Source organism: Spermophilus citellus (assembly GCF_964194105.1).
Source record: "Spermophilus citellus genome assembly, chromosome: 8".
NCBI classification, from domain to species: Eukaryota; Metazoa; Chordata; class Mammalia; order Rodentia; family Sciuridae; genus Spermophilus; species Spermophilus citellus.
Window position 1 is genome coordinate 69,921,990 of NC_138189.1, and position 11,871 is coordinate 69,933,860.

Genomic DNA, 11,871 nt, shown 5'->3' on the forward strand with positions numbered 1-11,871 from the left:
TCTACCTTATCAATATAGTATATACAGAATGGCTGCCTTTTTACATTTTTACACCTATGTAAAATTCCACATGTACAGGGGCAAATTGTAGCCTAATGAGTAAGAACATGTCAACTCTAGATCATGACCAAGTAGAAGTCCCAGTTCCTCTCCTTAGAGAAAGTTTGCTGTATTCTCTGTGTCTCACTTTCCCACTTATAAAATGAGAATAATAATAGTTCCTATCTCACATAGTTGTGGTGGGAATTAGATTATTTATGAAAATAGACTCAGCCTAGTACTTGACTCAATAAAGACTCAAAGTTAGCTGTCATTATTCTCACAAACCATATTTTTTTAACCAATACTCTACTAAAGGACATTTGAATTGCTTCCAAATGTTTCTAATATAAATAAGGCTAACATGAATATCTTTGAATACAATCATTTTACACATACATGAATATATGGTAGGATCAATAAATAGGAAAAGATATAGCAACATAAAAGACTATCTGAATTTCTTATTTATATAGTGCTATTACCATCCAAAGAGTGTGCATCAATTTACACTTCCATAAGCAATCTACGAGTAACCTTCCCTGTGTCCTGCTAACCATGTGTTTATCAAATATTTTTTTTAATTTTTATTGGTTGTTCACAACATTACAAAGCTCTTGACATATCATACTTCATACATTAGATTGGAGTGGGTTATGAACCCCCAATTTTACCCCAAATGCAGATTGCAGAATCACGTCAGTTACACATCCACAATTTTACATAATGCCCTATTAGTAATTGTTGTATTCTGCTACCTTACCTATCCCCTACTATCCCCCCTCCCCTCCCCTCCCTTCTTCTCTCTCTACCCCATCTACTGTAATTCATTTCTCTCCTTGTTTATTTTCCCATTCCCCTCACAACCTCTTATATGTAATTTTGTATAGCAATGAGGGTCTCCCTTCATTTCAATGCAATTTTCCTCATCTCTCCCTTTCCCTCCCATCTCATGTCACTGATTAATGTTACTCTTTTCTTCACCCTCTTCCTCCCTGCTCTGTTCATATTTGCTCTCATTATATCAAAGAAGACATTTGGTATTTGTTTTTTAGGGATTGGCTAGCTTCACTAAGCATAATCTGCTCTAGTGCTGTCCATTTCCCTGCAAATTCTATGATTTTGTCATTTTTTATTGCTGCATAGTACTCCATTGTGTATAGATGCCACATTTTTTTATCCATTCATCTATTGAGGGGCATCTGGGTTGGTTCCACAGTCTAGCAATTGTGAATTGTGCTGCTATGAACATCGATGTGGCAGTATCCCTGTAGCATGCTCTTTTAAGGTCTTCAGGGAATAGTCCGAGAAGGGCAATAGCAGGGTCAACTGGTGGTTCCATTCCCAGCTTTCCCAGGAATCTCCAAACTGCTTTCCAAATTGGCCGCACCAATTTGCAGTCCCACCAGCAATGTACAATGTACCCTTTTCTCCACATCCTCGCCAGCACTTGTTTTTGTTTGACTTCATAGTGGCTGCCAATCTTACTGGAGTGAGATGGTATCTTAGGGTGGTTTTGATTTGCATTTTTCTGATTGCTAGAGATGGTGAGCATTTTTTCATGTACTTGTTGATTGATTGTATATCCCCCTCTGAGAAGTGTCTGTTCAGGTCCTTGGCCCATTTGTTGATTGGGTTATTTGTTATCTTATTGTCTAATTTTTTGAGTTCTTTGTATACTCTGGATATTAGGGCTCTATCTGAAGTGTGAGGAGTAAAAATTTGTTCCCAGGATGTGGGCTCCCTATTTACCTCTCTTATTGTTTCTCTTGCTGAGAAAAAAACTTTTAAGTTTAATTAAGTCCCATTTGTTGATTCTTGTTGTTAACTCTTGTGCTATGGGTGTCCTATTAAGGAATTTGGAGCCCAACCCCACAATCTGTAGATCGGAGCCAACTTTTTCTTCTATCAGACGCAGAGTCTCTGGTTTGATATCAAGCTCCTTGATCCATTTTGAGTTAACTTTTGTGCATGGCGAGAGAAAGGGATTCAGTTTCATTTTGTTGCATATGGATTTCCAGTTTTCCCAACACCATTTGTTGAAGATGCTATCCTTCCTCCATTGCATGCTTTTAGCCCCTTTATCAAATATAAGATAGTTGTAACTTTGTGGATTAGTCTCTATGTCCTCTATTCTAAACCATTGGTCCACCTGCCTGTTTTGGTACCAGTACCATGCTGTTTTTGTCACTATTGCTCTGTAATATTGTTTGAAATCTGGTATCGCTATACCACCTGATTCACACTTCCTGTTTAGAATTGCTTTTGCTATTCTGGGTCTTTTATTTTTCCATATGAATTTCATGATTGCTTTATCAATTTCTACAAGATATGCCATTGGGATTTTGATTGGCATTGCATTAAACCTATAGAGAACTTTTGGTAATATCGCCATTTTGATGATGATAGTTCTGCCTATCCATGAACAGGGTATATTTTTCCATCTTCTAAGATCTTCATCAACTTCTCTCCTTAGGGTTCTGTAGTTTTCATTATATAAATCTTTCACCTCTTTTGTTAGGTTAATTCCCAAGTATTTTTTTTTTTTGAGGATATTGTGAATGGAGTGTTTTTCCTCATTTCCGTTTCAGAAGTTTTGTCGCTGATATACAGAAATGCCTTTGATTTATGCGTGTTGATTTTATATCCTGCCACTTTGCTTAATTCATTTATTAGTTCTAGTAGTTTCTTTGTAGACACTTTTGGGTCTTCTAGGTATAGAATCATGTCATCTGCAAATAGTGATAATTTAAGTTCTTCTTTTCCAATTTTTATGCCTTTAATTTCTTTCGTCTGTCTAATTGCTCTGGCCAGTGTTTCGAGAACTATATTGAATAGAAGTGGTGATAGAGGGCATCCCTGTCTTGTTCCGGATTTTAGAGGGAATGCCTTCAACTTTTGTCCATTCAGAATGATGCTAGCCTGAGGTTTAGCATAGATAGCTTTTACAATGTCAAGGTAAGTTCCTGTTATCCCTAATTTTTCTAATGTTTTGAACATAAAGGGATGCTGTACTTTGTCAAATGCTTTCTCTGCATCAATCGAGATGATCATATGGTTCTTATCTTTAAGCCTATTGATGTGGTGAATCACATTTATTGATTTCCATATGTTGAACCATCCTTGCATCCCAGGGATGAATCCTACTTGATCATGGTGCACAATTTTTTTGATTTGTTTTTGTATTCGATTCGCCAGAATTTTATTGAGGATTTTTGCATCTAGGTTCATTAGAGATATTGGTCTGTAGTTTTCTTTCTTTGAGGTGTCTTTGTCTGGTTTCGGAATCAGGGTGATGTTGGCCTCATAGAATGAATTTGGAAGAGCTCCCTCTTTTTCTATTTCCTGAAATAACTTGAAAAGTATTGGTATTAATTCTTCTTTAAAGGTTTTGTAAAACTCCGCTGTATACCCATCCGGTCCTGGGCTTTTCTTGGTTGGTAGTCTTTTGATGGCTTCTTCAATTTCATCCATTGATATTGGTCTGTTCAAATTGTGTGTATCCTCCTGACTCAGTCTGGGTAAATCATATGACTTAAGAAATTTATCGATGTCTTCACTATCTTCTATTTTGTTGGAATATAGGTTTTCAAAATAATTTCTAATTGTCTTCTGTATTTCTGTAGCATCTGTTGTGATATTGCCTTTTTCATCCCATATGCTAGTAATTTGAGATCTCTCTCTTCTTCTCTTCGTTAGCATGGCTAAAGGTCTGTCGATCTTATTTATTTTGTTTGAAGAACCAACTTTTAGTTTTGTTAATTTTTTCAATAGTTTCTTTTGTTTCAATTTCATTGATTTCCGCTCTGATTTTAATTATTTCTAGCCTTCTGCTACATTTGCTGTTGTTTTGCTCTTCCTTTTCTAGGGCTTTGAGATGAAGTGTGAGTTCATTTATTTGTTGGTTTTTTCTTTTTTTGAGGAATGACCTCCAGGCGATGAATTTTCCTCTTAAAACTGCTTTCATTGTGTCCCATAGATTCCGATATGTTGTGTCTGTATTTTCATTTATCTCTAAGAATTTTTTGATTTCCTCCTTTATGTCTTCTGTAACCCATTGATCATTCAATAACATATTGTTCATTTTCCATGTGATGTAGGATTTTTCCTTCCTTCTTTTATCATTGATTTCCAGTTTCATTCCATTATGATCAGATAAAATGCATGGTATTATCTCCACCCCTTTATATTTACTGAGGGTTGCCCTATGGCATAATATATGGTCTATTTTTGAGAAGGATCCATGTGCTGCTGAGAAAAAAGTATATCCATTTGATGATGGTTGATATATTCTATATATGTCAGTTAAGTCTAGATTATTGATTGTGATATTGAGTTCTATAGTTTCTTTATTCAATTTTTGTTTGGAGGATCTGTCCAATGGTGAGAGAGGTGTGTTGAAGTCCCCCATAATTATTGTGTTGTGGTCTATTTGATTCTTGAACTTGAGGAGAATTTGTTTTATGAATGTCGCAGCACCATTGTTTGGTGCATAAATATTGATAATTGTTATGTCTTGTTGGTGAATGGTTCCTTTTAACAGTATATAATGACCTTCTTTATCGCTTTTGATTAACTTAGTCTTGAAGTTGATTTTATTCGATATGAGGATGGCCACCCCTGCTTGCTTACGAGAACTGTGTGCGTGGTATATTTTTTCCCATCCTTTCACCTTCAGCCTGTGTATGTCTTTTCCAATCAGATGTGTCTCCTGGAGGCAGCATATTGTTGGGTTTGTTTTTTAATCCATGATACCAGCCTATGTCGCTTTATTGGAGAGTTTAAGCCATTAACATTCAGAGTTACTATTGATATATGGTTTGAACTTCCATCCATGTTTGATTGTTTATCCTTTTTTTAAAAAAAAAATTTAGTTTGTTTCTCCATGATTATCTTTCCCGTCGCCCTCTGTCTTTACCGAGGCACTTCCCACTGATGGTTTTGGTTATTGTTTTTCATTTCTTCCTCGTGTAGTGTTTTGCTCAAAATGCTTTGCAATGCTGGTTTTCTGGCTGCAAATTCTTTTAACTTTTGTTTATCATGAAAGATCTTTATTTCGTTGTCATACCTGAAGCTTAATTTTGCTGGATACAAAATTCTTGGTTGGCATCCATTGTCTTTCAGAGTTTGAAATACATTGTTCCATGACCTTCTTGCTTTCAGTGTCTGTGATGAAAAATCCGTTGTTAACCGTATTGGTTTACCCCTAAATGTAATCTGTCTCCTTTCTCTTGTAGCTTTTAATATTTTCTCTTTGTTCTGTATATTGGATATCTTCATAACAATGTGTCTTGGCGTTGGTCTACTGTGATTCTGTGTGCTCGGTGTCCTGTATGCATCTTCAATTTGTATATCTGTTTCCTTTTTTATTTCTGGAAAGTTTTCTGTAATTATTTCATTCAGCAGGTTACTCATTCCCTTGGTTTGAATCTCTGTACCTTCTTCTATCCCAATGACTTGTAAGTTTGGTTTCCTCATGTTATCCCATAACTCTTGGATGTTTTTCTCGTGATTTTTTACCAGCCTTTCTGAGTTGGCTAGACTCTTTTCAAGATGGTATATTTTGTCTTCATTATCTGACATTCTGGCTTCTACTTGCTCCACTCTGTTAGTGATACTCTCAATTGAGTTTTTAATTTGGTTTATCGTTTCCTTCATTTCTAGAATTATTGTTTGATTATTTTTTATAATCTCTATCTCCTGATAAAGATGCTTAACTTCTTCTTTTATCTGTTTATGTAATTCATTCTCAATGTGTTCTTTCGCTGCTTGAATTTGCTGTCTTGTATCCTCTTTAAGGTTCCATTCCATCTGTCTAAGGTGTTCCTTGAGTTCTTTATATGACCATTTTTCTGATGACTCTAGGTCCTCCTGAATATTTAGGCTGTCCTGCATTGTTTGTACTCCTTTTCTTCCTTGTTTCTTGAAGCTGCTCATGTTGCTTCTTGTTCTGTTTGACTGCTGAGTTACTGTTTACTCCTATAAATTTATTTGATGCTTGGGAGGAAACGTATTAGAAGGGAAGGGAAGAAGTCACTAAAGAGAATGAGAGTAGGCAGATAGAATTCAAGGAAGGGGGGATAAGAAAAGTGAAAAGACAAAAGAAAGAAATAGGAACTAAAAAAAGAAAAAAAATTTAAAAAATAATAATAATAATTAAAAAAATTAAAATTAAAATTAGAAGAGAAAGAAGAAGAAGAAAAAAAACAAGATAGAAAAATGAGGAAAATGAGTATGAAAGAAAAACCCAAATCAAAAAAAAAAAAACTAATAAATGCCATCTTAGAGTTTGATTAACTTCTCTTCCACTGGGTGGCGCTGTGCCCACCAGGTCAAGTCTCTCCTGTCAGTACGCGGGAACCAATCACTGTGCAGCAGCTCCTCCCAGACTGGGCGAGTCTCCAATCCTGAGTGTCTAGGGCCTCCTCTTGTGTCCAATCACTTCCACTTTTCCTCTAGCCAGGCCCCTCTCACCACAATACTGGCTACAGGCCGGGTCTGCTGCTCCCGGGAGCCCTGTTTTCATGAATGACTGGGCTCACTCCTCCAGTTTGCCATTCCCTCAGACCCTAAGTTTGTAGAGCTTGGGGCTGAGAATCCTCAGCGAATTTTACTTGCCCTCCGGTAGCCACTCCCCCGTAGCTGGTGCAAGAGACCTCAGCAGTCAGCCCTGGCGGGAGCGGCAGTTCCACACTGCGGTCCCGCCCCACCTCTGACTCCCTCGGGCTGACTGTAGCACTCACGGGAGAGCTGGGAGGGGCCCTTAAGGTTTCCCCGATGCGTGGAGAGGGAAAGCTAGGGGGTTACACACCTGTAGCAGCAGGCTTCAATGAAGTTATCTTCTTTGCCGCAGTCCTGTGACGCCAGCCCTCCGCCACAGTGGTGTCCCCCGCAAACGGCGACAGTTCGCCTCCCCCTGCCGAGCGACCAACGCAACGGGCGGGTCCCCACTGTCTCTCCCAAGCCCCGCCTGGAACCTGTGGCCACTACCCACGAAGGCCCGGCAGGCATCCACCTCCGTAGGATGGGAAGGGCTGACCAGCCGCCTCAGCTGGATGGATTAATGCAGAGTCACAGCTGTCTGTCTCAGCTTTTCAGACGCTGCGGCGCAGGGCACGGAGCACAGAGAGGCTTACTCACTTCCCGCCGCCATCTTCCTCTTCTCGCTATCTCGGGATGATGGCGGGGCTCTCCCTCCGCTCCCTCCGGTGTGTCTCAGCCTCGGGCTCCCGTGCCTCTCTCCACTGGCCTCCACTGCCAGCGCTGCCCCGGTCGCTCTCTCCGCCCCCGGCATTCCCGGCTTCTGGCCGCACCGCAGCCGTGTCTCTCCGGCTCGCGGCTCCGGCGGCGCCCGGGGCCGGGGAGGCGACAGCCCCTCTCTGGCAAGTACCGCAGTCCCCGGGCCCCGAGTCCCGGCGGCCACAAACTGACACTTTTAATAAACCTACCAATTCCCGGCAGGACCCCCTTCACGGAAATTTGCTAGAAGTTCCTCAGTAGGTAGACTGCCGCTGTTCCAAAGGGTCTTTTTGATCCCGTTACTGTGGAGACATTAGAATCGCTGCTTCCTCGTCGGCGGCCATGTTGGATCCCCCTTATCAAATATTTTATCTTTGCCAACTTAATATGGTGGAAAAAGTGGTTTTATGTTTATTATAATTTTAGCTTTTAGCTTTTCTTATTATTATAAAGTATTTCATCTGAATTATTTTTAACTCCTTTTTGGGAAAATTTCCTCATTTTTAAAAAAATATTTTTTAGTTGTAGACAGACACAATACCTTTATTTTATTTATTTTTATGTGGTACTGAGGATCGAACTCAGTGCCTCACAACTCCAGCGCAATTTCCTCATTTTTATGTTAGTTCATATTCTTTTTGTTAGTAATTTATAGGATATTGTATATGTTTAAATTTTTATAACTATTGTGTATTTCAAATGTTTTTTCAGGGTGTTTTTGTTTTTGTTTTTTACAATTTTAAGGTTTTAAATTTTCATGAAGTTGAATTTAATCATTTAAATTGGTTTCAGGGTTTTATGTCATTTGTAGGAAGACTTTCCAAACACAGAGGCTATAAGTATCTCCCCAGATTCTTTCTGGTGCCATAACAGTTTACAATTTTAATATTGATGGGTGGAGATAGGGTTCACTCACTATGTTAAGAAGCTATCCAACTGTCCCTTACCATTTTTTGTTTTGTTTTGCTTTGAGTTTTTTATTTTTGTTTTTTGTTCTGTTTTGTTTGTTTGTAGTGCTGGGGATTTAACACAGGGCCTCATGCAGACTGGGCAAGCATTCTACCACTGAGCTGTATCCCAAGCTCTCTTAACAATTTATTATATAAAGCACTATTATAATACTTATTTGATACACCACTTTTATATAATTATAACATATAAATTGAGTCTATTTTATAGTTTTCTATTCTTTTTATTCATATATCAATACAACATTTTTAATTAATGTAGTTTTGTTGCAACATATATCTTAAAAGGTGCTTGGAAATCTTCCTTAAATTTTCTCATATTTTGGTAGAATTTTCCAGGTAATTTTTCCTTGAATAATTTCCCATCTAAATCTTAGAATCAACTTATCTAATTTTTTTAAATCCTTATTATTATTTTCACTTGAATTTATAGATTAAATTAAGGGAATATGTCAGTATTGTAATATTAAGATTTCCTATCCAAGAACATGATATGTCTTACCATTTGTCCAAGTGTTCTTTGTGTTCTTTAGTAAAAATTTAATTTTTTTGTCAGGGGTTAGAGGGTACCAGAAATTGAACTCAGAGACATTCAACCACTGGGCCACATCCCCAGCCCTATTTTGTATTTTATTTAGAGAGAAAGTCTCACTAAGTTGTTTAGAGCCTTGCTGTTGCTGAGGCTGGCTTTGAACTCATGATCCTCCTACCTCAATCTCCTGAGCCACTAGGATTACAGGTGTGTGCCACTATGCCTTGCAATTTAATTTTATGTATTTTTTTATTGATTTCATTCCTAGGTATTCCTTCTTTTCACACTATTACAAATGGACTGTTTCTTAAAACTCATCTTTTAATGGATTGGTCCTTATTCCTTATTGTTGGGGTCCCATTTTCTTGTATTCATACCTGATCCTCCATTAAAATTTCCTAGCCCTATAATTCATGAAAATCATCTGAAGTCAATAGCCATTAACTAGAAAACACTACAAATATCATTATGGTCATGAAGATAACATATACCTCCTTTTTTATTTTAGATCCTTAGAACAGAAGTTCAAGCCAAAGAATGCTTTATTCAAGACCATCAATGATTTCAATGGCTAATGTGTCTCCCTAGTATATTTATTTGATTGTATCTCAACTTATTATACTATGAAATGAAATGAAAAAAAAGGGCCTGATGCTAGTCAGTTCTAATGTGATATATGAGCCAATTACATTGTTTTGGGTAAAGCAAGTACAGTAGACCACTCTAACATGGTCCCCAATAAGTCAAGTATGCATACCTTTATCAAAACCCCTTCAGTATGGAGGAAACTATGACTTAATTCTTACCCAGTGTAATATGGAGAAGGAGTAGGATAGTCACATTCTAGATTAGTTTGTTATATGGCAAAAGTGACAACACAGTCATACTGTGCTTATGTGACATTATATAAGACCTCTCCTATCAAACTAGAGGGAAAGTATCCCCTGTTAGCCTGGAAGAAGTAATCTACCAAGCTGTAAGAGAGCCATGTATAAAGTACTGTAAGCAGGGGCTGGGGTTGTGGCTCAGTGGTAGAGCACTCCCCAGCTTGGGTGAGGCACTGGGTTTCATCCTCAGCACCACATAAAGATAAATAAATAAAGACATTGAATCCATCTAAACTTGAAAATATTTTTTTAAAAAAGTTCTGTAGGCAGACTCTAGAAGCTGACAGTTGCCCTGGATAATAGCGGGGGTGAGGGAGTGAGTTCCCTCAGTAACTTTCTCTCAAAAACCTGAATTCTACTACCAATCACAGGAGATTGAAAGTGGGCCATCAGCTTCCAGGAAAAAAAAATGCATTCCAGGTAACCTTTTGATTGCAATCTTGTAAAACCCTGAGCATAAGACCCAAGTTGTGCCTGGACTCCCAATCCACCAAAACTGTGAGACAATACATGTGTTATTTTAAGCTGCTAAATTTGTGGTAATTTAGTAGCAAGTGAAACTAATATACTAAGTCGAATCCTGTCTCTGAACATTTCAAGTGCAAACAGTAAATATCTGTACAAATATACAGTATAAATGTAGAAATGTAGATATGGTGGAGGTTTGTCCTGAGTGAGCTATCAGCACAATATTGTTGAATTCTGTCTCTAAATTTATGGTGCTGTGGTTAGGGAATTTGAGAATATCCCTCAAATACCCCAAAGTTCAAAACTTTGACATAATTCTCTGTGTTAGTCAGTTCAGCAGTACTGTGACCAAAATGTCCTACAAGAACAACCTAGTGGAGAAAACGTTTATTTTGACTCATGATTTCAGAGGTTCAGTCCATGTTTGACCAACCCTGCTGTTCTGGGTCTGAGATAAGGGAGAATCTCAAGAGGAAGGAATTTCATGTAGTAAAGAAAAAGATGTTCAGCTCCTAGCAGCCAGGAAGGAGACAGGGAGAGATAGAGTCACCAGAGACAAGATATGAACCCCAATGGCACATCACAATGACCCATTTCCTCCAGCCATGTCCCCACTTGCCTGTAATCTAATCATTTCTTTTCCTGATTTAATACAAGTGATTCCACAGACACCTCATATACAAACTATAACACTCTCTCAAACCACACATATCAAAACCTAAGCTAAATATTATTGATCAATACTCACAATTTGTCTAAATTAAAATTTTTGGTGAGTGCTACAGTCTATTTGAAAGAAGAAAAGTATTAATATATAATTGAAAAATAGGAGAAAAAAAGTTATTGTAAAATAATTGCAATGTTTTATTTATCTTTGCCTCTGCCCTCTTCAGTTACCCCAAAGGTATGAATTTCAGTGCATTTTTTTTAAAGTTCAGAAATACAAGCAAAATAAATTACCATGATTACAATAACATTTCCATGGCTAAACTTTTGTTCTGGAATTTCACATAATAGAGCTATTTGAACACTTTGGATCCAGCATATGGGTTCAAACTTGACATTTAGTGTCTCAGTCTTAAAGCAAACTGTTCCATCTCTTTCAAAAAGAACATTAAGATGTTGGCTTACGAAATAAAACGTTGGCTGACCAAGCTCTTTTAATGCCTGTAATCCTAAAATGTAAAAGTATTCTTTGTGTTACAATTTTGTCTTCTCCCACATCTTGTAAAAGGATACAAAATCAGTGTCAGACATGCTATTTGAATATAAATCCAAACCTGCAATCTCTCAAAGAAAGGGTTCATATCCAAAGTCGGTTTTAAAGAGATCTTATAGGAGGTAGGCAAAGGTTTTTCTGAAGAGGGTGGGGATTTACAAAGTCCCAAAGACTTAAAGAAACTTCCCCCACTGAAAACCAGAGACAAGCACAGACTACAAATGAGAGAAATAAGGAATAAAAATAAGTTATAACCACCATTGGGCTTTTTAAACTTTTTTTCCCCATGTTATCACCAAGCCTTCCAGAAAACCAGTATACAGTAGCTCTATATTAACAGTCCTATAGTGACTTATTAAACAGAATGAAATGTACATTCTGGTGATGAGGCAGTAAGGAAAAGGGACCTTCACCAAATCACTGTGCCTTAGACACCATAAAAATAGCACAAATAAAATATTTATATGACATATTTATATGCCAATATTTATATGACATACTATGTACAACATAGTTTGT